At 38.6% G+C, this 27,787-nt stretch overlaps 1 protein-coding gene across 7 annotated transcripts in view; it reads right to left on the bottom strand.

The window, feature by feature from the left end:
* The window catches only part of LOC129770193 (protein argonaute-2), a 115,411-nt gene extending 93,461 nt beyond the window's left edge, over positions 1-21,950 (bottom strand). For 5 of the 7 annotated variants that reach the window (XM_055772867.1, XM_055772870.1, XM_055772868.1 and 2 more), the window contains exon 1: positions 21,473-21,948. The gene's annotated coding sequence lies outside the window, so the exon portion shown is untranslated. Of the gene's footprint in view, positions 1-21,472 lie in introns of all 7 variants that reach the window. The other 2 variants (XM_055772865.1, XM_055772866.1) reach the window with 1 other exon arrangement.
* Between the last annotated feature and the right edge of the window lie 5,837 nt (positions 21,951-27,787).

Raw genomic sequence — 27,787 nt, 5'->3', positions numbered from 1 at the left:
AAGTATGAGACGAATATGATCTTTATATAACACTGATTAGAATTAAATATACAAATACAAATACGAATATAGTAAAATTTGTGTATTATTTGAATATATCCTTCTTTTGGGTAAGTGCCGCTTTCGAGTAGATGTTACATTCGGGTAATTGTTACATTAGGGTAACTGTCGCATTCGGGTAAATGTTACATTCGGGTAAATGTCGCTTTCGGGTAAGTGTCAATTCGGGTAGATGTTACATTTGGGTAGCTGTCGCTTTCGGGTGTTTGTTACATTCGGGTGAGTGGGTTGGGTAAATGTGACACAATCGTTTGCGTGTACATGTGTATGTCCTTTTTTTGTATAACTCTACACGCGTCGCTCTAAGGCTAAGTTCTTCCCACTCTAATATTATCTCCTTCTTGCTCAAATCCTCTCTGCTCACTATAAAACTTTGTTTTCGGATCATATTGAGTGTTTTCATTTCCGATTTTTAGAGCCGGTTTTAACGAGCCAAAATTTTTTCGATTCCAAAATGGCATCGGAACACGAAGTTCGACTTCCGCTGATATGACTCTTTCATCCATATAGTAATGGTTTCCATATTTTTTGTCATTTAACCCTTTGCGGTCATTTGTCTGCTCTCAGCCACCACAGCAAGAAATCATACCAAATGCTTTATTGAACGATGTAATAGTTTACATTTTTTCTAAACTAATTTTCATGTCTAGACAACTGTTTCATGAATGTATACGGAGTTTCTGTGAGTAATATTGTTGGCGTGGAAAGATAAGAGGGTCTCTTTCACGGGAAATTAATTCCGACCGGCAAAGGGTTAATACTATTATCAGCAAACCGGAAGTCGAAACAAGATTATATTCTATATTCTGGAATCTACGTTTATCTGTTGAAAACAAATCATAGAATAAAATTCATTTGTATGTTAAGAAACGAAGCACTAATTAATTAAATTAATTATTAATGTCCAACAGTACGAAACACCAAAAGTCAGGTGTTGTCACGTCATTAGAGTATTTGATTGACAACGTGCCAATCCAACTATTAAAAAGTCTCCAACTGATGATTCTTGTAGGAAATTATCTCAATTTTAATATAACATGAAGACGCGAAAAAAAAGTGTTTGTAGTAAATCAAAACGATGTCACGTCACGCTAGAATGGATCGTATACTTTTCGTGACGTGACAACAAATTTTTGGGAGAGTTCCTTTATTATCCTTTATTGTGGACTAATCATAACCGAATTTTGTGGTTGTGGTTGACACTCATTGTTTGCTGAGAGAAACCTAAGCATAAACATTTTTGAACTTAAGTGCATCTGATAAACTAAAAAAAAACTCAATTTTTGTGACGTGACAGCGCTTCAAAGTAGGGGAATCGCGGGTAATACGGAACCTAAGCATAAACATTTTTGAACTTAAGTGCATCTGATAAACTAAACAAACTCAATTTTTGTGACGTGACAGCTCTTCAAAGTAGGGCAACCGCGGGTAATACGGACAGTGAGGGGTGGATTTGTATAATATTTAAGTCACCCTATGGCAATGAATGCTGATCAAAAGTGGAAAAGGGAAACAAAAACCGATAATCATACATGATTCCGCGTGTGGAAGTAATTTTAGTTGCTTCAATTCGCTGATGGTTATAGTTCGATTTGTGAGTTAACCGAGAAGCGATATTAGGTATGTACGGAAAAGTAAATTCATTTTTGAGTGGAAAATTTAAATTATTGAAATAATTGTACCGGTGGGGTAAAACGGACAGTTGCCAGTGGGAGTGAGATGGACTGTGAAAAGTCTGTTTAATCTAATCCTAAGGAATGCTCTGCGTCTATAAATGGAAGTCAAATCGCCAATTGTGGACTGTTTAGAAGCTGACTGGAACCAAAATCAAAATAGTTGAGGGTCTGTCCATTTAAACTGCTGAAATGCACAATGTCACTGCGATTTTTTCATCATTTAACGGACATTCGTGATGAGTTCAGACCTTGGTTGAATAAAATTATTCCTCTCGCGATCAATAAACCCCTACGCTTCATATATTACAAACCTGTCCATATTCCCCCCTCCTCCCATATATCCATATTACCTGCATCGAAAAACATGTTGTACTTTTCGGTCTGTTTTAAGTTCAGTAAAAAAACATTGAAAACACTTTTTCGTAAAATATTTGACCAATTAGGTACAAAAACATTATATTGAATTACAAGAAACTGCATCAAAGTTTTTGGGAACATGAGTTTCCAAAGATATAATTGAAGTTCTTCTTAACACGTCCGTTTTACCCCTACCTCCTCTACCTGTTTTTCAAATATTACAAAACTAAACGTTTGTCTACCCAATGCTTTTCAAACAAGTGTTTAATTGTTCATTTAATGGTATATAGACATTGAAGTTTGGTTGAGTAAGTGCAGAGATATCTGAAGAAACCTGAAAATAGCGGAAACTTAAAATATTTTTAATATAATCATGTAGTTTTTTAAACACGCCCACATTAAAGGTTGGTGCATAAAAATTGTATTCCTTTTCTAGAGTTCATATTAAAATGGTGTTTATTCAGATAACGTTATAAATTTTCTCCTAAATCTAAAATTTGGTTCTTTGGTGCATAACCTCATGGAATGGATCATTTGTCAATAAATATATCTTTTTTAAAGAACTGTGGAATTCTGGCATCACTAGTCAGACATGTGTGAACATGTGTGATTACTGCTGACATAACTAGAGAGATAAGACGTGTTATCAATCAACCTGCATAGCAAAACGCAGATTGCAGTTATCTCGTGTTTTGTGTCGATAATATCCCCATAAAAAATACTAATAAAATAAACTGATACTGATGTGTACGAAAATTGAAACCGGGTATTTCGCTACGAGTGTTATCCGTTCAACGCGTTGAATAATCACAAATTTAAGGATACATCATACATACGTATCCACGAGGAGAATCAGGTATGGGTAAAGGATACCCATTATATGGCTGAAGTGATCTCTCGTAAAGTATTGATCATACATATTTCAGAATTCAATTCAGCTGTGAGTTGCATGGTGTCAGAATGAAAGTCAACAAGTCAACAAAGTCCTGTTGGTAAAAACGAAAATGCAGTATGTGGATGGTGTTTATGGTTCCGATATTGTAAGAGCCTGAAATTTTCGTTTCGTCGATTCCGTTCATGATGTTGAAAATAATTTCATAACAATGATCGAAGTTGACCAGCATGTTGACAGACGTAGTGTCGTCTAAGAGCAAAATATCGATGATAAAACAGTTTTTAGACATTTACACAAGGTTTGATTAAAAAAGAAGCATAATGTTTGGATTAGAATTGGGATTAGAATGAAAGAACGATCTTTTCCATTCCGATTTCCAATTTTTCTGGATCGATCTTTCGTACTCGAGAAAATCGAGAAAATCGATTTTTTTGCTAGATTTGTTTTTCAGTATACATCGATGTTTTATCTCATCAAAGGCCACCTAACATTTTTTTTAAACATAATGACAACATTTGGATCACTTCCACTACGATTTACTTCTGTAAAAATGCTGGCAGAGACAGAACTAGTGGCAGCTACTGAGGGGATGAACTGTAACCGGTTGCGGATAGGATCACTGAACCAGATGTTGACATCAATTATAGGCGAAAGGTTGATTTCTAGAACTGGCGCCAAAAACAAGAATTCGCTGGTTGTTCAATTTCTAAAAAAGCTTTTTTCAATTAATTTATTTAATAAAACGACTACCTGACGGAACAAGGTGAATGCCCTGTGGCTGTGGTCTTCATGCTGAGAAACAAAACAAAATGCTACTGATGTTTGAATAGAAAAATGAATTTTGTATTCCCTGTTTAAAATGCGGCATTCATATAGAATAAACAGATAAATCGTGAAGGTTCTCAAAGAGTGGACAAATCAGAACTAACGACCAGGAAAGTTCTATTGTGCATTTGGTAGGACAGGAAGGAAGTACAGGCTGGACTCGATTATCCGGAGTATTTAATTTTTAACTAGCTGACCCGGCAAAGTTCGTCCCGCCCAAAATAATTTTTTTGTTTTTACATCCAAGTTTTCCTACTAAGCGCACGTTCATGGGTCCAATCGCACAACTGTTCATTGATTGATCTTCTAATCTACCCTCTAAAATTATTTTTTTACTATAAAATTCCAGTACTTCTACCAAAACTTGACATTATAATATCAGAATATTTTCAGACACAATTCTCGTGCAAGATCCTTGCAAATAACATAGAACATAATTTTGGGCGGGACGAAGTTTGTCGAGTCAGCTAGTTATAGATAAATAAATAAATTCTACCTATGCGTCTGCCGTCATCGCATCAGTACATTTCATTAATGGTTGTGGATAGTTGAAAAACTCAGGCTGTTCGGATCGGACAAAGAAATTTCCTTGTTAATCGACCTTTAATTTTTCAGCCGATCAAAGCTGTAATTTATTTTATGGTTTATCAAAAATTACATTTAAAATACTATTTTTCCTTACAATTAGTGTTCCTTTTAAGTTCTTAATTCCTCTTCCTTCCTCTATATACTCTGTATGTGCGGACCGACAATTTGTGTTATACGTTTGCTCCAAATAATTCTCCGTGTGAAATGTTAAATTCCTATTTTTTATACCTATGTCATAAATATTGTTTCAAAGCATTTAAATTTAAATTGAATTTATGCTTACAAGATTTCTATGTGTAATGTCCTGAATTCTATTATTTTCGTATCTGATTCAGCTCTATAGAAACACTTTCTTTTCATAAATTCCCTACTACCAATAACTTTTCACTTGTGTATTCCTTTATTTTCTTCTTCTGGCAACTCTATCTCTCATTCTCAACCTCTCTTCTATCTCTGTCAAACTTGTTTGTTTACAAACATCTCCACCCTTGTGGCACTTCACATACCGTGCGGTAGTAGATCTGCAGTGTTCCCAACATATTCCCCGACCCGTAACCCTGGTCCGGAAGTTACGTCCGGTTCGATGTTACCAGCTTCTAACTCTAGCACGGCCAAGTTCACTACAGCACGCTTGTATCGCTTAGTTCTGGTACGCACCCATGCCTGCCGTATACGTCCATCGCTGGACACGATGGGTTCTTCTACTATTCCACGGACCCAACACTTCCGATTGTTGCCTTCGACAATATACACCAAGTCGCCCGCTTTCAATCGTTTCGTTTCACCAAACCACTTTGTGCGTTGGTTCAATGACGGAACATACTCTTTGATCCAGCGTTGCCACAGCTCACTCGCTAACTGTTGTGATCGTTTGTAGGTATCTCGAAGAGCCTCGGCCGGATACGGGGGTGGAATCGCAGCGTTACGGAGGCTGGATGGAGAGCCTCGCAGGAAATGATTTGGCGCAAAGCTTCCATTTCATCTGATTCTTGTGACACGTACGTATATGGACGTGAGTTTATCATGTCCTCTGCTTCCACGATGCACGTCTGGAGAATCTCATCAGTAAGTCTCTTACCAAATGGTCCCATGACTAGTCAACTCCCACGAAACTGAATGGTCTGAGATTCAGAGTCAATCGGTGTACTGGCAACGGAGATTCTCTGGGAACTTGTGGACGATTACGATGAACTTTGCACCAGATGCAGGCCGACGATACCTTTCTCACCATTGCATCCAAATGAATTACGTGAAACAGCTGCCTGAGCTTGTTTTGCACCGCTATTCGATATCCATAACCACACTTCACATGAAGGTTTTGGACAATCAGATTGGTAATCCTTGAGTTGTCCGGTAAAATTACTGGAAACCATAAATCAAACGGAAGATCTTCTGCTCGCTCGCAGCGGCCTTCCATTCGAATCAAGCCTTTTTCGTCGACGGAGTCAGCTTTTTCAGTGGACTGGATTTTTCTAATGCAAGCCATTGATTTATTGGTCTATCTTTATTTCGTTTCAGCACCTTCAGCTCGTCGATGAAGCTTTCCGCCTGTGCCATTTTTAGCAGACAATGTTCTGCCTTTTCATACTCCACTTGTTGCAACGGTACACGTATACAGGCCTTTGTATTCTGCTTCGCCTGTCGTTCCGTTGGTTTCAATGTCTCAATCGGTAACCCTTTGGTCTTTCGTTTGCAGTTTGAGATGAAGCGAAATACGGAAGCGATTGTTCGAACGAGCACGTTCCACTTGGAAAAACGCGTTGTATCGATTAGAGTTGCTTGTCTTTTTGTTTCGTGCAATAATAAGTGAATACGAAATTCTTCCGTTGTGTTTGCTGGCGGTAGTTCCTTTTTTGGCCAATTCTGCTCAATTTCGTACAAAAATGTGGGTCATCATACCCACACACTGTCGGAATGCATCTCCGGATCTTTACCCCATTTCGTTAGCTTATCGGCCACATTTAGACTAGTCGGTATCCAACGCCAATCGCTCACTTTTGTCAGACTAAGAATCTCGCCAATTCTGAAACCGACGAAGTGCTTGTACCTTCTCTGATCTGACCGAATCCACGAAAGGACGACACTAGCGTCAACCCAGAAGATGACTCTGTGAATCGCAAAGCTGTGGTTTTCATGAATCGTTCGTGATAGTCGTGCGCCAAGAACTGCTGCTAGTAGCTCTAGGCGCGGTATTGATACCTGCTTTAGTGGAGCCACCTTAGAACGACTCATCACCAATGCGCACCTCATTTCGCCCTTAACAATCGCTCGAAAGTAAGCTACACACCCATAGGCCTTTTCGCTTGCGTCAGCTAGTATATGTAACTCAAGACCCTCTATCTCGCTCGATTTGGCCCCGCCGAAATAACTTCTTGGTAGTTTAAAGGACCCGATATTCCGCATCATATTTATCATACATCTCCATTTTTCGAGCGACTCCGCATCGATCTTCGTATCTCAATCACAGCCAGTACGCCAGCATATTAGCATCTTCCCGCGTACGGTGATGGGGGTAAGGAACCCCGTTGAATCAAATTGGGCCATTACGAAACTTAGTACAATTCGTTTCGTTGGACATTTTTCGCTATCAAGAAACTCCTTGTAAATTGTATTCGACGCGGTGGCGAAACAGAAGCTATCTTCTACAGACTCCCAAACAATACCCAACACACGCTCATACTCTGTACCTTTATCCCGATTAAAATGAACTGCAGCATCCGAATAACGTTCACCTAGTTCCGATAACAATTCCTTCGAATTTGACACCCAATTTCTAATGTGAAAACCACCTTTTGAATGCACATACTTCACTTCCTTGGCCCGCTGGATCGCTTCCTCTACCGAGTCTAAGCTGTCGTAATAATCGTACACGTAGTGTTTCTCACGAATTGCTGTCACTGCATCGGGTTACTTCTCCGCAAAGTGCTCCGCATTAAAGTTTTTGACAAATTGCGCGGAACAGGGCGAACACGTGGAGCCAAAGGTGGCCACATCCATGACGTACACCTGAGGTACTTCTCTTGGGTCAAATCTAAATAAGAACCGTTGCGCTTGCTTATCCTTCACTCGAATTCGAATTTGGTGATACATTTCCTGGATGTCTCCGCCAAATGCAATGGGACGCTTCCTGAACTGGCAAATAACCTTCGGAAGTGGTACCAGCATATCCGGCCCCTTCAACAGTTCCGTGTTCAAAGACATTTCTTTGACCGACGCTGCAACGTCCCATACCAGACGCACCTTTTCTGGTTTACGATTTCTGGATTCAAAACCACGTTCACTGGAAGATACCAGATCGATGAGCCCGGTGTCTGCGCTTGTTTTGCGCCGGTAATCTTGTGGGCGTAGCCCTTCATTTGATAGTAATTGATCTGCTGGTAAACATTCCGCTTCAACGATGGATCTCTCTCCAGTTTGCGTTCAAGAGCCTTCACAGGCAAATACAATTTTTGAAATTTTTAGCACACTGATAGATATTTTTCATTATCTTCTCCTACACTTTAGAAATATACGCTGAACTAAATGTTAGTTTTTTTTCATATTTATTCTTTCTATTTTGGTCCACTGCTTCGTTTTTTCTTCTTTTTGTTTTTCTGGTATGGGACGTTTCATATAGCACATGGACACTGACAGATTTTAGATAATTTGATTTCTTCATAACTACATTGTGTCAGCCAGACCACTGTCGGTCGAATCGTGTCCACACTCACCTGCGGGAGCTGTTGGGGGAGGACCGATAAGCAACAGCCTAATTTGGTTCCATTTGCTTGATTAGTTCTTGAGTTATGTAGAAATTAGTGTTTCATTTCCATTGCAGCCCCCCCTCGGAAAGGAGCATCTAACCAACGTAAAAACATATATTGCACCCTCAAACCTCCATATGCCAAATTTGGTTTTATTTGCTTGATTAATTCTCGAGTAATGCAGAAATTTGTGTTTCATTTGTATGGCAGACCCACCCCCGCATTAGAGAGAGGGGTGGAGAGTCTAACCACCATAGATACATGTATTGCACCCAAAAACTCACATGCCAAATTTGGTTTCATTTGCTTGATTAATTCTCGAGTGATGCAGAAATTTGTGTTTCAGTTGTATGACAGCGCCGCCCCTCCCCCTTAGAGAGGGATGGGGAAAGTCTAACCATCATAGAAACATTTATTGCATCCTAAAACTCTCACATGCCAAATTTGGTTTCATTCACTTGGGTAATTCTCGAGTAATGCAGAAATTTGTGTTTCATTTGTATGGCAGCCACAATTAGAGAGAGGGGTGGAGAGTCTAACCACCATAGATACATGTATTGCACCCCAAAACTCTTACGTGCCAAATTTGGTTTAATTTGCTTGATTAATTCTCGAGTAATGCAGAAATTTGTGTTTCATTTGTATGACAGCCCCCCCTTAGAGAGGGAGGGGGAGAGTCTAACCACCATAGAAACATGTATTGCACCCTAAAACTCTTACATGCCAAATTTGGTTTAATTTGCTTGAATAATTCTCGAGTAATGCAGAAATTTGTGTTTCATTTGTATGGCAGCTCCCCCTTAGAGAGAGGGTTGGAGAGTCTAACCACCATATAATCATTTTTTGCACCCTAAAACCTCCATATGCCAAATTTCGTTTCATTTGCTTGATTAATTCCCGAGTAATGTAAAAATTTGTGTTTAATTTGTATGGCAGGCCCCCCTTTGAGAGGGGGTGGAGTGTCTCACTACCGTAAAAACATTTATTGCACTCTATAACCTCCACATACCAAATTTGGTTCTATTTGCTTGATTAACTCTCGAGTAATGCAGAAATCTGTGTTTCATTTGTATGGCAGCTCCCCACACCTCCCCCCCTCCCAGCCTAATATTTTATTTTAGTTTGCCTCCGAATCCACAACATGAATTTCCACACCGTGTTATCGGAAATATACTGGCGATCAAGCGATAATCATTTTCATAGCCTGAAGAAGGTTTAATCATCGATTATAGGCCAGAAGGGTAAGAAAATAAATACTGTATAAACACTATGTTAAAGTCCACAACAGATAGTGGGAATCACAACCGCGTGGAAATTACATCTTAGTAAACGCATGATCAAGGTCACGTAGCTAGCTAGATTGAATTCGATTAAAGTTAAAAAACCACAAGGAACAGAACGACAGCTGAAACATTTGCATGTAAATTTTACGCACGAGTCTTAATAGAATCACACTGCTGAGTCACGAATGAGAAGACTTTATACATAGAGGCGGCTTATTTGAAGATACAATTTTGCCTTCTTTCTTCTTACATGCTGGACAACTCAACACTACGTTGTCATAAATTTATGAGAGAAAAGTGATCTGTTCACAAGAAACAAAACTCTATCTGAAGGATCCAATTCTGACGACTGTTTTTGATTTTTCGTCGAAGAGAGCTCTTTCGATTTAATTCCCCTGTCATGGAAATCTCTCCATGCACAGCGATACGTTGACGACAAGATCGACCTGTGTATTACGATCATGAAAGTCGCCATGCAACTTGATCTGGAGAAATCCCAAGATCAAAATCGAAGACACTTCTGGAGGGAGTGAAAATGTTGATAAAAAAGATAAAATAAACTAGCACCATAATTCGGCCATTCTCAGTATCCCAAGAGTTCGAATACACCTTTACCATAAATAAGGCACTGTTACTGGTGTGCACAAAATCGATAAAAACAGAAATAGGATTCGACAGGAAGTCCAAATGTAGCATGTTTTAATGGTAAGCGTGGTAAATTCCGGAAATATCAATCCATTCGAAAAGGGAAAGGAGTATCGAATACTACACGACACCGCAACAAAAGGACAAGGTCAACCTAGAAATTTTGTCAGTTCATTCCATTGTATCATTCCCGGACGCAATACGAGAGTTCATGTTACGAAATAGGTTCCTCATTGCGAAGGAATACCCACACCAATATGTATTCGGAAGAAAGTTATCCTCCCACATTCAAATCCCCATTGGACTATTTAGGTGTTGTCCTTTACCAGGAAACAAATTCTACACACTTACGAAACAGTGATTACTCTCGTTTTCGGTGTGTTAGTATACCTGCAATAACAGAGGGAACAAAACTAACTACGTCATTTCAGCTCTTCTGCAGGAAATTTCTACTTCTGGTGGAAAATGAAAGTAAGATGAATATAAAACTTCCATCGCCTAGCCTCGCCTCTTGCGCGAAACGTGTCCGAATTGAATTGCATCACGTTTATTTATTTGCCGGCATTTTTCAGCATCAAACTGGCCAACGCGACACAAACAAAGTTGACATTGAAAATTTTAAATTCTATTTGCAAGTTCCATTCTTTATCGCATCCTCTCCGCATCTCTCGCGGTTATGCTGCGAGCGAACACAGCAAAGCTAAACAGACTCCCCTTCTCCCACCCCACCATCTTACGAGCTCATCCGAGACAACAATAACAACGCTCCACGCTCTAACATAGCAACGCATACATAGAGATACGAGACGATGCACGAAAAAAAAATGTTGCAGGCTCTCGTATCTTCTGTGCGGGTACAATCTGTTAGGACGGGAAAACGTGGACGATTGCAGGAACAATGAAATATCTTCCCATGATAGCGATACTCCTTAATTTGATTATTATAATTATTTTTTCTTCATTCTTCTTCTTCAGTGCCATCGATGGCATTACTTGCGTACTTAGTTGATATTTCCTGGCCAAATAAACGCGCATTGAATGTGTTTATTTATTTATTTGTTTATTTATTTATTATGAACAAAAGTATAGTAAAACTAACTAAACACGAAACGCATAATTTTACTTTTAAATTCATCAATCGTGGTGTTAAAATCAAACAAATGGGTAACATCGTTGAAGCATTCCATCATTGAACGTATTGGTTCGTTGAGGGAGTAATCTCGACGTCTGAACGGCAGTCGAAGGAAGTCGTAGCGACAAAGAGTATACCAGGATCATTAATGGCGATTTGCGTAAGTAAGTTGGAGCATCAATTTCGACGACAAGAAGTCGAGCGAAGAATATTGCCTTAGCCATCTTAGCTTCAGCGTTTCCAACGCTGTCAACTGACATCGACTTTCGTACGGCGGCAAATCCAGCGGGTCATTCCATGGCATGCGACGTATGGCGAATCTGACGAACCTTCTCTGAGTTGATTCGATGCGAGCAGCGACAGTGAAACGACAAGGGTCCCATATCAATGAAGCGGTTTCTGAAAACGGCCGTACCAAGCACGAATACAAGGATTTCAGTGTGTAAACTTCCATCGCCTAGAGTTCTTCTTCTTATTTTTCAATGGGTCTAAAGTTCCTATAGGAACTTCGCTATCTCAACGCAGTTCTATTTGCGTCATTTATATTAGTATTTAGTTGAGATTTCTATGCCAAAAAACACACTCTGAATGTATTCTGAGTGACAAGCTTAGGAAAACGCGAGACCATAGTGTAAGTTATAAAAAAATCTTCGGCGAAAAATACTGCGAACAGAACGGGAATCTATATATATATATATATATATATATATATATATATATATAATATATATATATATATATATATATATATATAAGTTACCGTCAATTCCAAACGGCAACACCAGCCATGCACCAGCTCGAACAACCTAAACAGCGGCATCATCACTTTTGGCCAAACGTCCCATCTTCACTGAAATAACATATTCAACGTAGACACCACAACACGAATCAGCATAACAGGCAACGGTACGCAACTCGAGAATGTAGGTATCAAATTCCCTTCGGCTCATTGAGTAGGCATAAATCATAAGTCATGTAAACTGGAAGCGATAATAAAGTTAGTCTTAATCTTACAGTGAACAAGTGTAGTTCTTTTTTAAAAACGCTCTCCTTTAATTTAAAAACGTAAGTGGCGCAGTCGTGCGGATTGCGGTTTTAGTTAGAAGTTCGCGTGTGTGACCGAATCGACGGCTTATCGATTGTAGTGGCACCCCAAGGACAACTAACAAAACCAAGCGATCAGAACCAGCGAAGGAATATCGCAAAAATTAAGGTAAGCAAAAAGAGACTAGGTATAGTGATTTAATATTTAGTGATTTAATAACGAATAAAAAGGTGATTTTTTTTATAACCGGTACCAAGTGAAAAACTTTATAAAAAGATATTTTAATTTCCTAGAGACTAGGTGTAGTGATTTAATATTTAGTGATTTAATAACGAATAAAAAGGTGAATTTTTATAACCGGTACCAAGTAAAATACTTTTTTAAACAAGGAAATTTTAATTTCCAAAATTAAGCGATTTAGAAATTTCAATCGAGGCCGAGACATGGCAGAGAACCAGCTCGAACTTCTCCAAGCGAGTTTGGAACAACTGGCCAGCCGTCTGGCCGAGAAGGATGAGCAGATCGCTCAATTACAAATCCAAGCAGCGCAAGGTGAGCGAAATGCTCAATCACTTGCCGCCCAACTGGCTGCCAACAGGCAAGCGAACCCCGTGCAGGTGATTCAAGTGCCGGAGCAAAGAACGGAATCGATACTAAAATCGTTACAGACGCCCCAAATTATTCGGGATCTTCCGTGTTTCGACGGAAACCCGTTAAAATTAAACTCATTTTTAAAGGGGATTGATAATATAATCCCTCTGCTGAATGAGGCACAGAATACTAACGTCTATAGAGTGTGGATTCAAGCGATCCGCACAAAAGTAATTGGGGACGCTGACAACGTACTCGAACTATACGGCACCAACCTAACGTGGGCCGAGATAAAACAAACCCTAATCACACATTACAGCGACAGGCGTGACGAGGTCTCCCTCACCAGAGACCTCTTCAAATTGAACCAAATCGGAAACGTGGAAGAATTTTACTCCAAGGTATCGCACATCGTTTCACTGCTCACAAATAATCTGAGCATAACAGAACAAAATGCAGCCGTGAAACAAGCAAAGAAAGAATTTTTCCAGGACATAGGGCTAAAAGTTTTCCTCGCTGGCTTAAGAGAGCCGCTAGGACCAATCATTAGAGCCCAATGCCCCACTACAATGAAAGACGCTCTCCGACTTTGTATGGAGGAGCAAAACTATAATTATGTAAAATCATATAAACCAATGCTACCACCGAAACCATTTAATCATCCAAGAGCTCCTATTCCTCCAAACATACCTACCCGGCCAGTGAATCCTTTTAAATTTTCAGCACCATACAATGGTCCTGTGAACGTACCCCGTTTTCCACCGAACCCCAAACCAATCAATTGGCAACCTAATTTCTCTCCAAACCCAATTCAGAGACCCCCAATTTTCAGAAATAATTTCACCCAGCAACCAAATCCTAATTTTCCCCGCAATCAGTTTGGACAAAACCATCAAAATAATTTTCCCAAACCAGTCCCTATGGAGGTGGATCACTCGATCCGAAGTAGGAACGTAAATTACATGAATAGAAACAATAATAACCATTTTAAACCACGCCAGAATTTAAATCCTTTTCACCCAAGTCCCAACTATCATTTCGAACATTGTGAAGAAACATATTTGCCCGATTATGGACATGCTGAAAATGACAATTATGCCTTAGCGAAGGTTGAGGGAAATTACCCAGACTATGACCCCCATAACAACATCTATTCAGAAAATGATCCAAACATTTTCGGAGGAAACATCGAAACCAATGAGACATCTGAGAACACAGAAGGAAATGTAGATGATTTAAATTTTCAACCGGATTCAGACAGTTCAAACGGGAGATAACAAATTTTATCCCATATGTAAAATTAAACACGAAAATAGGAGAGATGAAATTTTTGATAGACAGTGGCGCTAACAAAAATTACATCAATCCTGCGAAAATTGCAAATCTAAAAATTTCCAAACTAAATCATTCTTTCGTCAGAAATATCAACGGCACCCATTCCATTAGCGAATCCGTTGAATTTTCTCCCTTCGATGGAAAACCTCCCATCACATTCTTTTTGTTCAAATTTCATCCCTACTTTGACGGACTTATTGGCTATCAAACATTGACTGAACTTGAAGCCGACATAATCACTTCTTCTAACACACTTAAATTTCCAGACTATACCATCCAGATGAGTAGGAAATATCCTAATTCCTACGACATCAACTTGAATGCAAATGAAGAGGTTCCTATAAAACTTCCAATAGACATACAGAACGGTGACTTCTATATTCCAGAACTTTACTCCTTAACAAACGACGTGAATATCCTTCCAGGACTCTATCGATCAACCGATAATAAAGCTACTGTCATGATTAGAAATACTAGCCATTGTCCGGTGAAAGTTAATTCAAACAGACCTATTTTTTCCGAATTAAACAATTTTGACGAAGTCTCACCTCCTGATTCAATGAATAATAACCCTCAAGAACTGCTGAAACAAATCCGCTCAGACCACCTAAACTCAGAAGAACGCCAAAATCTGTTCAAAATAATAAAGAAATACAGCGATATATTTCATCAAGAAGGACTAAACTTGACCTTCACAAGTGCTATTAAACACGAAATTAACACCAAAGATGAAATACCGGTACACTCGAAATCCTATAGATACCCTTATTGCCATAAAGCTGAAGTGCAACAGCAAATAAGCAAAATGCTCGATCAGGGTATTATTCGTCACTCGAGCAGCCCTTGGTCTTCCCCGGTGTGGATTGTCCCCAAGAAAGAGGACGCATCAGGGAAGCGAAAATGGCGTCTAGTGATAGACTATAGAAAATTGAACCAAAAGACTATCGAAGACAAGTACCCTATACCCAATATAAATGAAATATTGGACAAACTGGGACGTTGTCACTATTTCTCTACATTGGACTTAGCTAGTGGGTTTCACCAAATTGAAATTCAAGATCGGGACATACCAAAAACCGCCTTCAGCGTGGAGCATGGGCACTATGAATTCCTTAGGATGCCATTTGGTCTTCGGAATGCTCCATCCACGTTTCAACGCGTGATGGATAATGTCCTTAGAGATTATATTGGCACCATATGCCTTGTGTATATGGATGACATTATAATTTTCTCCACCAGTCTTCAAGAACACATTGAAAGCCTTTGTAAAATTTTCGATAGACTTAAAAGATTTAACATGAAACTTCAGTTGGACAAAAGCGAATTCTTGAAAAAAGAAGTTGCTTTCCTGGGTCATATTGTGACTCCAGAGGGCGTTAAGTCTAATCCCAATAAAATACAAACAATAAAAGAGTGGCCTTTACCTAAGAATGAGAAACAACTCCGTGGGTTCCTCGGCGTGTTAGGATATTATAGGAAGTTCATTAGAGACTTTGCGAAAATCGCAAAGCCCCTAACAAACTGTTTGAGGAAAGGTGAGGAAGTCCATCATTCAGAGGAATTTATTGAAGCTTTTCACAAATGTAAAAATATATTAACAAGTAGCGACATACTGCAATACCCCGACTTTACACGAGACTTCATCTTAACCACAGACGCCTCTAACCACGCGATTGGAGCCGTATTATCCCAAGGCATAATAGGTCGAGACAAACCAGTAGCGTTCGCCTCGAGAACTCTAACCAAATCCGAAGAAAATCTCTCAACGATCGAAAAGGAATTACTAGCCATTTGGTGGGGCTGTAAATACTTTCGACCATATTTATTTGGCCGCAAATTCACACTATACACTGACCACCAGCCCTTGACTTACGGTTTAAATTTGAAAACCCCCAACAGTAAATTGATCCGCTGGAGATTAGATCTTGAAGAATACGACTATGACATTAAATACCGACCAGGCAAACAAAACACTGTTGCCGACTCCCTATCTCGGATTCCCCTAGAGATCAATCTCAACGAAGACACAGATAATAACGAAGACGAAAACGATACCGACGACGCAACCGTTCATTCGGCAGACACGGATGACTCGGAATTCATACCTATGACACTAAAACCACTGAATGCATTTTCAAATCAAATAGTTTTAAAAATTGGACAGACAGACAGTGAAGAAGTCGAAGAGATTTTTCCACGCGTGTTCAGAAAAACGATAACAAAATTACATTTCGGAGTTCCGACCCTTCTAAGAATACTACGTGATTACACAAATCCAAAAAAATTAAATTGCATCAATTGTCCAGAGACCGTCATACCTTCTCTTCAAATAGTCTACAAAACTATTTTAGCCGAAATAAAACTTTTAGAATGAGAATATCCCAAATCACCTTAGAAGACGTCACTACCGAAGAACGCCAGAACGAAATCATACGAGGACAACACGATTTCGCCCACAGAGGTATTCAGGAAAATCTTCAGCAAATCTCTCGAACATACTATTTCCCTAGCATGAAAAGAAAAATCAGAACGTACATAAGATTATGCGATCAATGCAATAAAGCCAAATATGATAGAGCACCTTACAAAATCAAACTAGGACAGACCCCCATCCCAAAACGGCCACTAGAGATTATCCATGTGGACATATTCATATCTCAACCGGATATGTTCTTATCCATTGTAGATAAATTCTCTAGGTTCGGAGTTTTAGTAAGTATCAAGTCCAGAACAATACAAGATATAAGAAGAGCCCTTCTGAAGTTCTTTAGCACTCATGGGAAACCTCAACTTATTGTATGCGATAACGAGCCATCCATGAGATCTATTGAGGTTCGAGGACTCCTCGATGACCTAGGCATACAAATATATTTTACACCGACAAATCATAGCGAGACCAACGGAATAGTGGAAAGATTCCACAGTACACTCGCCGAGATTTATCGTTGTAATAGGCATAAGTATGAATCACTATCCAACAAAGAATTATACAGAATTTCTTGCACTTTATATAATGAAACCATACATTCTGCAACTAACATGAAACCCCGAGAAATCTTTTTAGGTATCAAGGACCAAGATGAAAGACCTCTGGACGCCGAAGAAATATTGGCAAAAAGAGATAAATTATATGACGAAGTCGTATTAACACTGACCAAAACACAAAGGAACACACATAAACAACACAACCGGCATCTGGAAGACGAACCAAAATTGGTCCCAGATCAGCAAGTGTTACATAAAGTGCAGGGAATTCGGAATAAAACGAGAAAACGATATTCAACGGTTCAAGTTGTCGAAGACAGATTGAAAAGCTTTATTGACGACTCGAATCGTAGATTACACAAAAATAATATAAAAAGAATAAATAATAACTAATAATATTTTTTCTTTCAGATGGCACTTTGTCTGTTGATCCTTCTTGTTCTGCAAATGCAACTTTATTTTGGACAAATCATTCAAATTCAAGACATTTCAACAAACCCCGGACTATTGACCATACGAATGGAATCAACATTCATCAAAAACGGACATATTCACGTTTATCACGAAGTAGACCTCGACCTATACCAACCTATACTTAACCAACTCAACACCATAATCACCGGATTAGAAACCTTTCCTAACATCAGAGAAATCACAAGAATGTTGCGTAGTAAAATGCATGAAATTACAAACTTATACAGAATCCTTTCCCCTAAGGAGAGACACAGAAGAGGAGCCTTCAATTTTTTAGGGTCTACAATAAAATTAATTACAGGAAACCTAGACCAAGAAGATTTAGACAGAATTAACACGGAGATTGAACATCTCAAGGCAGGAAATCGACAGTTAATTAATGAAAACAATTTACAAGCAACAATCAATGAAAAACTACAAAATAGAATAAATAAAATAATCCAATCCATTAATGACCAACAAAGTAAGTTGGTAAAACAAATTATTTCAAATAGACAAGCTATATTAGATCCCAACAATGTAAACCAAAATTTCACGGCCCTCAGCAAAGTAATCAGAGTTTCATTTCACCTAGACCAAATACGAAACCACCTAGACACCGTATTCGAAACCATTCAATTAGCTCGCGTAAATGTGATTTCGAGGAACTTCCTAGAACCGGAGGAATTAAAAGTCATAGTGCATCAGTTAGAAAAACAGAACATTACATTGCTTAATTCAGAACAGGCTTATGAATTTATAAGTATAAAAATAGTCTTTAAGAACAGCAAATTATATTTTGTTATCTCAGTGCCATTTGTTAAAACGGAAATATTTAACGAGTTGCTGCTGGAACCATTACCAATCAACGGAACATCTCTAAAACTACCATCAAGGACAGCAATAGTAGGAAGCCAATCAACTTATCTTCTCAACGGGCGATGCCAACCTGTGGGACAAAATACCATGTGCGATCAGAACAATCTGATAGACGTTTCCAACGACGCATGTTATTCCAAAATCCTACGAGGATTTTCCGGAAAGTGCAGCTTCGTGGATCACGATGCCAATTCAGGCGTCAAGCGGCTAACTGATTTCCATATCGTGCTGAAGGACGTTCAAAAAGTATTCATACAAACGGATTGCAAACTGACAAACAGAACACTATCAGGTAGTTTTCTAATATACTTCTCAAACTGTGCAGTAATCATCAATGGCACAAAGTTTGACAATCGAGAAAGACACAACAAACAAACACCACTGGCAATATCGCTAGATGGTCTACAAATAGAAAAAGGCGCTCTCGAGGAGAATATAACTATAGAAAAACTACAAGAATTAAACATCCGCAACCGTGAACGAATGGATTCAATAGAAGAATCATTTGCAATCCATATCTCAACAAATATCGGAATATTTTCGATAATTATAATTTCTGGAATAGTAATAGCCATAACGAAAATCAACAAACGCACTAGTAACGTATTTAAAATTGGCCAGCATCCATTCCCAGAACCCCGCAGAACATTACCAGAGAAGAAGGAAAATTCAGAGAAACCAACATCCGCTAAAATCGAACCGGGACGGTTCGAACTTCATGAGGGAGCAGTTACCGTCAATTCCAAACGGCAACACCAGCCATGCACCAGCTCGAACAACCTAAACAGCGGCATCATCACTTTTGGCCAAACGTCCCATCTTCACTGAAATAACATATTCAACGTAGACACCACAACACGAATCAGCATAACAGGCAACGGTACGCAACTCGAGAATGTAGGTATCAAATTCCCTTCGGCTCATTGAGTAGGCATAAATCATAAGTCATGTAAACTGGAAGCGATAATAAAGTTAGTCTTAATCTTACAGTGAACAAGTGTAGTTCTTTTTTAAAAACGCTCTCCTTTAATTTAAAAACGTAAGTTATATATATATATATATAAGAAACGACCCTAAAATTTCAAAAAGTTACCCTATACAAAATGTTTACCAACTCGAAAACAAACCCTATGCCAAATATCAGCTCAATCGGACCTAAGGGAGAGTGGCGCAAAGCGGTCAAAGTTTGAGTTTTTTGAAAATCGAAAAATCACCCCTCACCCCCTTGGGTGATTTTTAAAGGAAATCGGGGTTTTCGAAAAAATTTAGGACTTAGTTTTTTTTTTCGGAGTACTAGACGAAACGTATGGTTTTATCTCGATTTTTCATTCGTAACATGCTGCGGAATGTTGATTTGCATGATAATATATCCTATGCAAAATATTAACTCATTCGAGCTTCATTTATTAGTGTGGCAGACGTTAAAATTTGAGTTTTTTGAAAACCGAAAAATCATCGGAAATCGGGGTTTTCAAAACGCCCATGTAAAGTGGAAAGAAAACTTGATTTCTGATGCAAAAAAGTTTTTTTCTGTATTATAGTGATTTTCAACACTTTCGCCTGATTCGTCACTTTACTTCCCTTTTGGAAGAATGTCTGGAGTGAGAATTGAACGTGTGCCATTCAGCATGAGAGGTACGAATGTGAACCACTACGCCAGATCGCCTCCAACAAAAAAGTAGTTACACCATTAATGGGTGGATCTATTGTTTACCCACCGTGAACTCATCCACAACCTGCAAATGAGAAAGAGAAACGAATTCAGTCTGAGGGGGGGGGGTTCATTTCAACATGCCGTGGAGTTCATTCGACGATGAAAAATTAAATGAACACGGACTACCAGAGAAAAATTACCAACGAAAACGCCCGAATGATTTTTTATTTATGTTGACAGAGAAACCGGTGGAAGAATCAAAAACACATGTCCAATTGAATGCGAAGGCCGATTACTCCACAGTTCCCTGGCGATCCTTAGTTGAATGTGACTTTGCCGAGCCCTGATAATAATGCTACAATCATTACATATAAAATATTCGGTACAAAATAATAATCCAAGCGGAAAAGCTATTACAGATCACGTACGAACGGAAGTACTGGAGGTAAGTAACTGCAAACCGGGCAGAAATCACTATCACGTTCCAACTTCATCAACAACAATCAAGGACACCTTACAGCTTCTAAACGCATGCTGAAGTATCTGGGGGAGATAATTGACGACCTTCTAAATTTTAATAACCACGTCGATTACGCATTCAAAGATATGGCGAAAATCATCAATACGGTAGGCAGGATCATGCCGAACAAAGCTAGACCAAGTATGTAGCAGCAAAAAGCATCTTATGGCTAGTGTATTGTCGTCGATAGTAAGGAAAGGGAACCCAGTTTGAATTGCAATTAATTTTATAATTTATAATGTTATCTAAAGAGCGCTTTGTAAATAATCTAAACGCACAAAGCAGAACGGTCGATAAGGATTTTGTCTTATGAGAAGTCTTGGTCGATGTATGGAGTGGAACGCTTTCTCTGAAAATACCCCCGAGCGATAGAGGAAGAAGTTTTGTATGATGATGTCGGTCAAGCTCAGATGATGTTGCAAGACAGCGACGCGGTTGAGGAGGGTAAAACGAAAATCGAAAATTCTTGTTTTTTTCTCCAAAAATGGAAGAATATCCAAGAGGGTTATAAGAAATTCCACGATTGCCCAGGGAGGAGGAGGGCATCGTGTGTTTAATATCGTGCTATTTGAACGGTCCCCTATCTGCACAGGGTTATTTGATATTTGTTCTTCTGTAATGAAATTAAAACGAGCATCCATGGCAATATAAAATTCTTGACGATTTCGATGAAGATTCACAGAAACAGATAGGATTCACATTTATTGTGTTCACAATTTGTTGGGAAGGCTGGAAAACATATTTGGGAATGAAATACACACGATTTGCTTAGCCTAAAATGTTGCGCTTTTCGTTACTATACTCACTTGACTTTGCAAAAGGGTCTCACTTTTTTATCCGCGTCTCACTCGTGCTCTCTCACTCGGCGATTTTAATGTGCTCCACCGGTTGAGACGAGTAATAATCCTCTCCGGGCAAATTCTGGTTCTACGTTTTACTTATCAAACACTTGATATTCGACTTTTTTTATTTATATTTTTTCCGCTTATTTTGCTTAATCGCAAACACACGCATGTACACTCCCTGCCACCAAACACAACAGGAGGGGGTTGATACCCTCTTTCAACTAATTTACTCCAAATTCTTCCTTCGATCACTACTGACTATACAGATTTCGCTATGCTTTCCACAGTTACACGCACCTTTTCTGGAACAATACCAAATTTCGGATAGTATCACACCGCAAAATATACTGTAACCGTAGCACGAAAGTCACACACAAAAAAGAGAACCAAATAACTGGCGCGATCCGTACCCAAGTCGATCCAATCGCGAACTGAACGACCAGCTCTCTGCGAATATCTCCTCCACTCGCGTAGAGCCTTGTGTCGCTTGGAATGGATGCATGCATCATCACCACCAAAAACCCAGTTCCAGATTCGAGAGATGACCACAGGACTACCACCGGTGTAAATGTTTTATAGGTGGAGGAGATGCATAGTATCGAATCCGGCCGGTGAGGTAATGATGCAACTCTTACACATACGCACTGTCATCATTTAGCCGTGTGGGAATTCGCGACATAGGCCCGCGAAATGATGCCGACGTCGCGCACAATACAGGCGTGAATTGAATGTGTGCCTTCTTCTCCACCCCGCTGCTTGCTGTGCGCTTCCAGCAGCAAGTCTTCTTGGCGCTGACTCACTTGATACACTTACTGAAGCAAATACACACAGAGAGACCTAAGGTGAGCGGGAGGCCAACGTGCGCGCGGTGTTTTCGTGTGAATACTTTGTTATCGCAACTTCTTTTCCACTGTTCAATCATGTTTATCAGAAAGATTAGCCGCCAGCATTTGATGGGAATTTAGGCGGGGGAGGGGAGGGTGATAATTTACACGATTATTCATGCGAAATGTGGGAGTCAAAAATAACAAGATGCTGGTATATGTGAATAGAAAAAGAGAAAGAGAGGAACCGAAAATTTGAGACCTGAACTTGGCTACAGCTCGCAAAACAATCTACGCATAAACAAAGTTGTTCTTGTTGTTGTGTGGATTGCGAATCCAGAAAAAAAAAACATTTCGTATGTTGCATACTTTCCACATTTTCGTGCGGTAATTTTGGATCGAAAGATTTCATAAATCTAAGGTCTTTAAGGATGAACGATTTTTGTGAAAAGGGCCGTCCCGAATTTTCCCTGGCATATCAACATAGTCGGTTTCCACGCCGAATCGATAGGCCGTTTGCCGTGATTGTTTAGCAGTTACAGTAGTGTTTAGTTACCCCATACCAAAACATATTGGTTATTCGCAAAAGTACATCTAGTTCTTTTTCGAAAAACTGCGCAGGCAGAACATCTTCTGTGCATGAGAGATTAGCAGGTTACAAATTAGTCTTGATTTCTTTACCGGTTGTGTGAATATGACATCTCCTTCTTTTGTGAAAATACCTCGTCATTTTTTCGAGGGAATAGGAACTTCAATCCAAATTTTAATGCAACATAATCATTCGGATCTTCCAGCAGAAATAGTAGCCAATCGGTTTACACATGCTTCCAAGACATTTGCCGTATGAGATCTGGCGTTACAATGGAAAAAAAATCACCTTTCTCTCGAATATGATCAATATTATTCACCCATTTTGTATTTTACCCATCCCTTAGTAATTTTCGATCTATCCATGAATTAAAAAATAAACGATATTTAAAATTATGTGATATTGTGGTTATCCTCCGATCTTTCCACTAAATTTCTAAATTTAGTGGATTAAGTTCTGATAAAATGTTTGTTACTGATGGATCATAAACTAATGGCTCCAATAATTTCGGAATATTTAATGAAAAAGGTCAGCGCCTTTTGAAGACTGAAAGATCCCTGCTTTGTGTATGTTTCGAGATTGGGTGCAATATATCACGAGAAAATTAAATCCTCGTCAATTGATCACTATTTTATCTACTCAGGCAGCCTCCGATCAATCGATCGGTAAAATCTGAAAAACACTCATGTTATTTTGAAATTTGACTGGGTCTGGGTCACTGGGGAAATTTTTCATTAGCCTGGGTCTGTTGCTCTACGTCAGCTGCCAAGAAAGCGAACTAGTTAAATAAAAGAGCATCGTTCTTGAGCTGTAAATAGATCATGGTCGCTGGTCACATACAATTATCCCTAAGGTATCGACAATTGATGTTTGAATGTATGTCGGAACTTCATTTGCGTGATGTCCAGGCTTATTTCTAATCATCACTTGTTCTTGCATATCTATATCGTAATGGGATCGTTGATTGTTATATCTGCTTTTGTGGTGATGACTCTCATGGCATCGAACATGTTGTGTGGCTCTGTAAGAACTTTTATTTTGCTAAAGCTCAATTATCCGAATCACTAAAGGCACTAGGAAGACAAGCTGACTTACCGGTTAAAGAAACCTGTTCGCGACTCAAACCTTTGGCTCTCCTTTATCTATCCATCAATGTTAACGTAGGATACGGCGAGAACAAACATTATAGAAATTTAAGGCTAGTTTCTAATTTCTCTAAGGGTGGGTTTAGACTAGTGATATATTCAATATGAAGAAATATGATGAGATTTATAGAAATCGCATCAACCGTTTACACTAGCGTGAACTTCTATAATGAATATATTCATATTTTCGATGAATTTATTCACCTGAAGTAGAACTGCATCCAACTTTAGTGATTTCTCACCAGTGAGAAATTCACAAGCGTTTACATATGCTGAATTTATTCAAGTTATATATACCTCGAATAAGTGTATCATATTTATTCTCATCCGTTTACACCTATTTTCACGTGAATAAATCCATCTATAGCTATAGATCTCCCTAATGTAAACTCGCCATAAGGCAAAAATCTAGTCTAGAAATTTGAAAATCAAACATTTTTTCTTCATATTTTCGAAATTTATGCATTCAAGAATAATACCTAGAAATGTCTCTTCCGGAAGTCCCATAATTTAATTAGTTATAGCCATTTTACTGATGCCATGATGCGGTAATCTAATCCATAACAATTAACTTCAAACGCGTTTCCTCGAAACTAATTTTTCAAACTGGCGTACATGATATCTCAAGTTCTACTGAACCGATTTGTGTCGAAATTATATGAATGCAATTTTTTTTTCTGTATTATAGTGACTTTCAACACTTTTTGGCTGGTTCGTCACTTTTACCTTCCATTTCGGAAGAATGTCGGGAGTGAGAATTGAACTCGTGATCTTTAGTGTGAAAGGTATGGATGTTACCACTACGCCAATTCGCTTCCATGATTACAACCTGTATGCATCTCTCTATCGCACGAACCAATAAAAAATCATAATTTTTCAACTTCACTATCAAAAAAAAATCGAGAAACGTCGAAAAATACTTTTGAATAGCATTTTTTTCTTCAAACGGCCCCCATTTTGCATCTCTACTGATTGAGAATCTGTTCGTTTTTTTTTGTATCAGATAACCAGAAGGGCTGGAATCGAGTACACCAACTTTTTTTTGAATGCTTTTAACTTGTAACTATTCTAATCATGAATATTTTTTCCGTTAAATTTTTGTTTTGTTGTTAAAGGATAGATAAACAAACAATGATACAATCCCCCTTATTCCACGCGACGAGTGACGTGAGATAGCAAAGTTTCATGCTTCATTGTGGAAGCTACCTTACTTTTCAACTGTTTTTAATACCCGTGTCGATAACATATGAGGACACGACTTCAAATCCCTCCTAGTGACAAACTATAGTCACGCCATTCGCCTACGGGAATGCAATGATTTAAGCCATCTCACCTCATTCGCCGCGCGGAATAAAGGGAAATGGATAGTAAATATATTCTTTGTTTTATTTTTTTGGAGTTCAAAAAAGGTCCGAAATTCGGAGGTCCTGTGGAGGTTTTAGAGAGCACGAAACGGTCATATGAACGTCGAGAACTAATCAAGCGAATGGAACCAAATTTGGCATGTGAGGGTTTTTTTCAATATGAGGAATGTTTCAATGATGGCACTCCTTCTACCTCTGGAAGGTGGAGGAGGGTCCCATAAAAATATTACACATATTTCAACCAAACATATTCCAGCCAAACATGTCCATTGAAAAATTTCGGAAAACTCTGAAGGAAAATGCGAAAATTCGGAAAATTGAATTCCCACATGTTTCGCAATTACGTCGTGATAAGCGTTGTTTGTCCATTTGAAGTTTGCGCTAACGAAATTGATCATTGTGCGAAAGTAGAAATGAATTTTCAGGGTAAAAAAACGCACTCCTGTATCTTTTAACTATATGAGTAAAAACGGAACAAATGGTTTATTAAGCGCGAAACCCGAGGAAGGAATCGACCGATTTGAGATGTCTTCATTTTATTATATTTTCTGTATCAAGCATGTATTCCATGGAACGGAGAAACATGTTATCTGCAAGTGATTGAAAAATCTTGAACGAGAATTGTGTCTGAAAATAATTTGATATAAAAATGACGAATTTGGTAGAAGTACTACGAAACTTAAAAGGTTCGCGATTCGTCGTATAGTTTTATGAAAACTCCACGGGTTTGGGGAAACAAAAAAATAATAAAGATCAAAATCACACTTCGCGTCGAAAAATACCTTCGTAGGTGAAAGTTGACTGATCGCTGAACTGCATTATATTCTTCTTCTCCGTTTTGTTGTATTAAAAGGGTTTCGAATATAACCTAAACGGCTACTCTAGAAGACCGTCTACATTGTACCGTTCTGAATCATATTTCGGACAACATCATATTTCGGACACTTTGTTCTAATATCTTGAAATGCTTCATACACTGATGATATAACTATAAAATTAATATCACAATTGCTTCTTTAGAGTAATTCCTTGGTATCTCTATCAATTCATTTGAGAATTACATTTGAATTATTACATAGTAGAAAAAATTCAACAGCACTACTCATTATCGTCTGTGTTTGACGTTTGTTTAGCGTGAGCACGTAGAATTTACCCGTTCATAAATATTCAAATTTCTCCCGTGTTTCGTCAGTTCTCATCATCGTTAACAGTTTACTGTGATTGCTTGGTAAGTGTTTCGCAGTTGACTATAAAATATAATCAAGTGTAATGTAATTTTCGTTCAAAAAATTACAAAATAAAGTGTCCGAAATTTGAATTCAATCTATCCGAAAATTGATTTAGTGTCCGAAGTTTGATTTTTATTCGCTTCATTTGAAAAGCATTTTATTCGATGATTTTCTTATGTTTTTACTCAAATAGGTACCAAAGTAGAAAGCTTAAAAGTATATACTAATTCATTAAAAATATCTACCAAATAATATCTGTGCATAAAGTTGAGATCTGTTTTCTGCCTCATATGCCTCAAGCGTCCGAAATATGATTCGGAACGGTAAAAAGAAGGCGATTGCGTTTGCAAATGCGATGGAACTCACGATCGTTCGCTTAGTAAGTGAACAGGTAACACATTTGGCTACGAACACCTTCTAGAATTTAATTGAAAACGAAATTATTTTTATACGCATTAAGTAAATATTTATCCTTTGCTTTTGCCTCTGAGCGTTATGAGTTCTGAGTTCTGCCACCATGTTTGCATTGTGCATATTCTGAGAATGCATTCAGAAGCAAAAATCTTTCAACGTCTGTTCAACAAATTTGCTTTGTTGCAACATATTTGCAACAAAAAATAGAAACTAAAGTTGTTCAGGGTGTCCCAAGTCCCACAAAATGTGTGGGACTTTTGCTCCCAGCCTATGACATGCATCAACCACTGATCAATTATGACTGAGATGTAATTTCAAGCAGGTAACCATATCCATAGATTAACGTGGTTCAATAGTCGCTTTCAAAGCAGTTTTGTACAATTGAAAGTAAGTTATTGGGTCATTAAATAACAAACATCGCTCGTACACCGTTTATCATTCGAAGTAAATGATTATCATACAACTTTATTCGGCCTGCAAAATGCAAAACTAGAGATGAAACGGATATCCGGTAACTATCCGGCCGGCTGCAGGATAGTGACTCACTATCCTCCTGCTTAAGGAGTATTCTAGCCTAGAAATTTGAAAAAACAAATTTTTTTTTCTTCATATTTCTGTAGTTTAGTCTTTTAAGAATATACCCTAGAAAGGACTTATCGAAAATGCTATTATTTACCGAGTTAGAGCCATTTTGGTGGCTCTGCGGTATCT

Source organism: Toxorhynchites rutilus, chromosome 2 (genome assembly GCF_029784135.1).
Source record: "Toxorhynchites rutilus septentrionalis strain SRP chromosome 2, ASM2978413v1, whole genome shotgun sequence".
Classification (NCBI taxonomy): domain Eukaryota; kingdom Metazoa; phylum Arthropoda; class Insecta; order Diptera; family Culicidae; genus Toxorhynchites; species Toxorhynchites rutilus.
The sequence above is the reverse complement of the archived record's forward strand: the minus strand, read 5'-3'. Positions and strand labels throughout refer to the sequence as shown.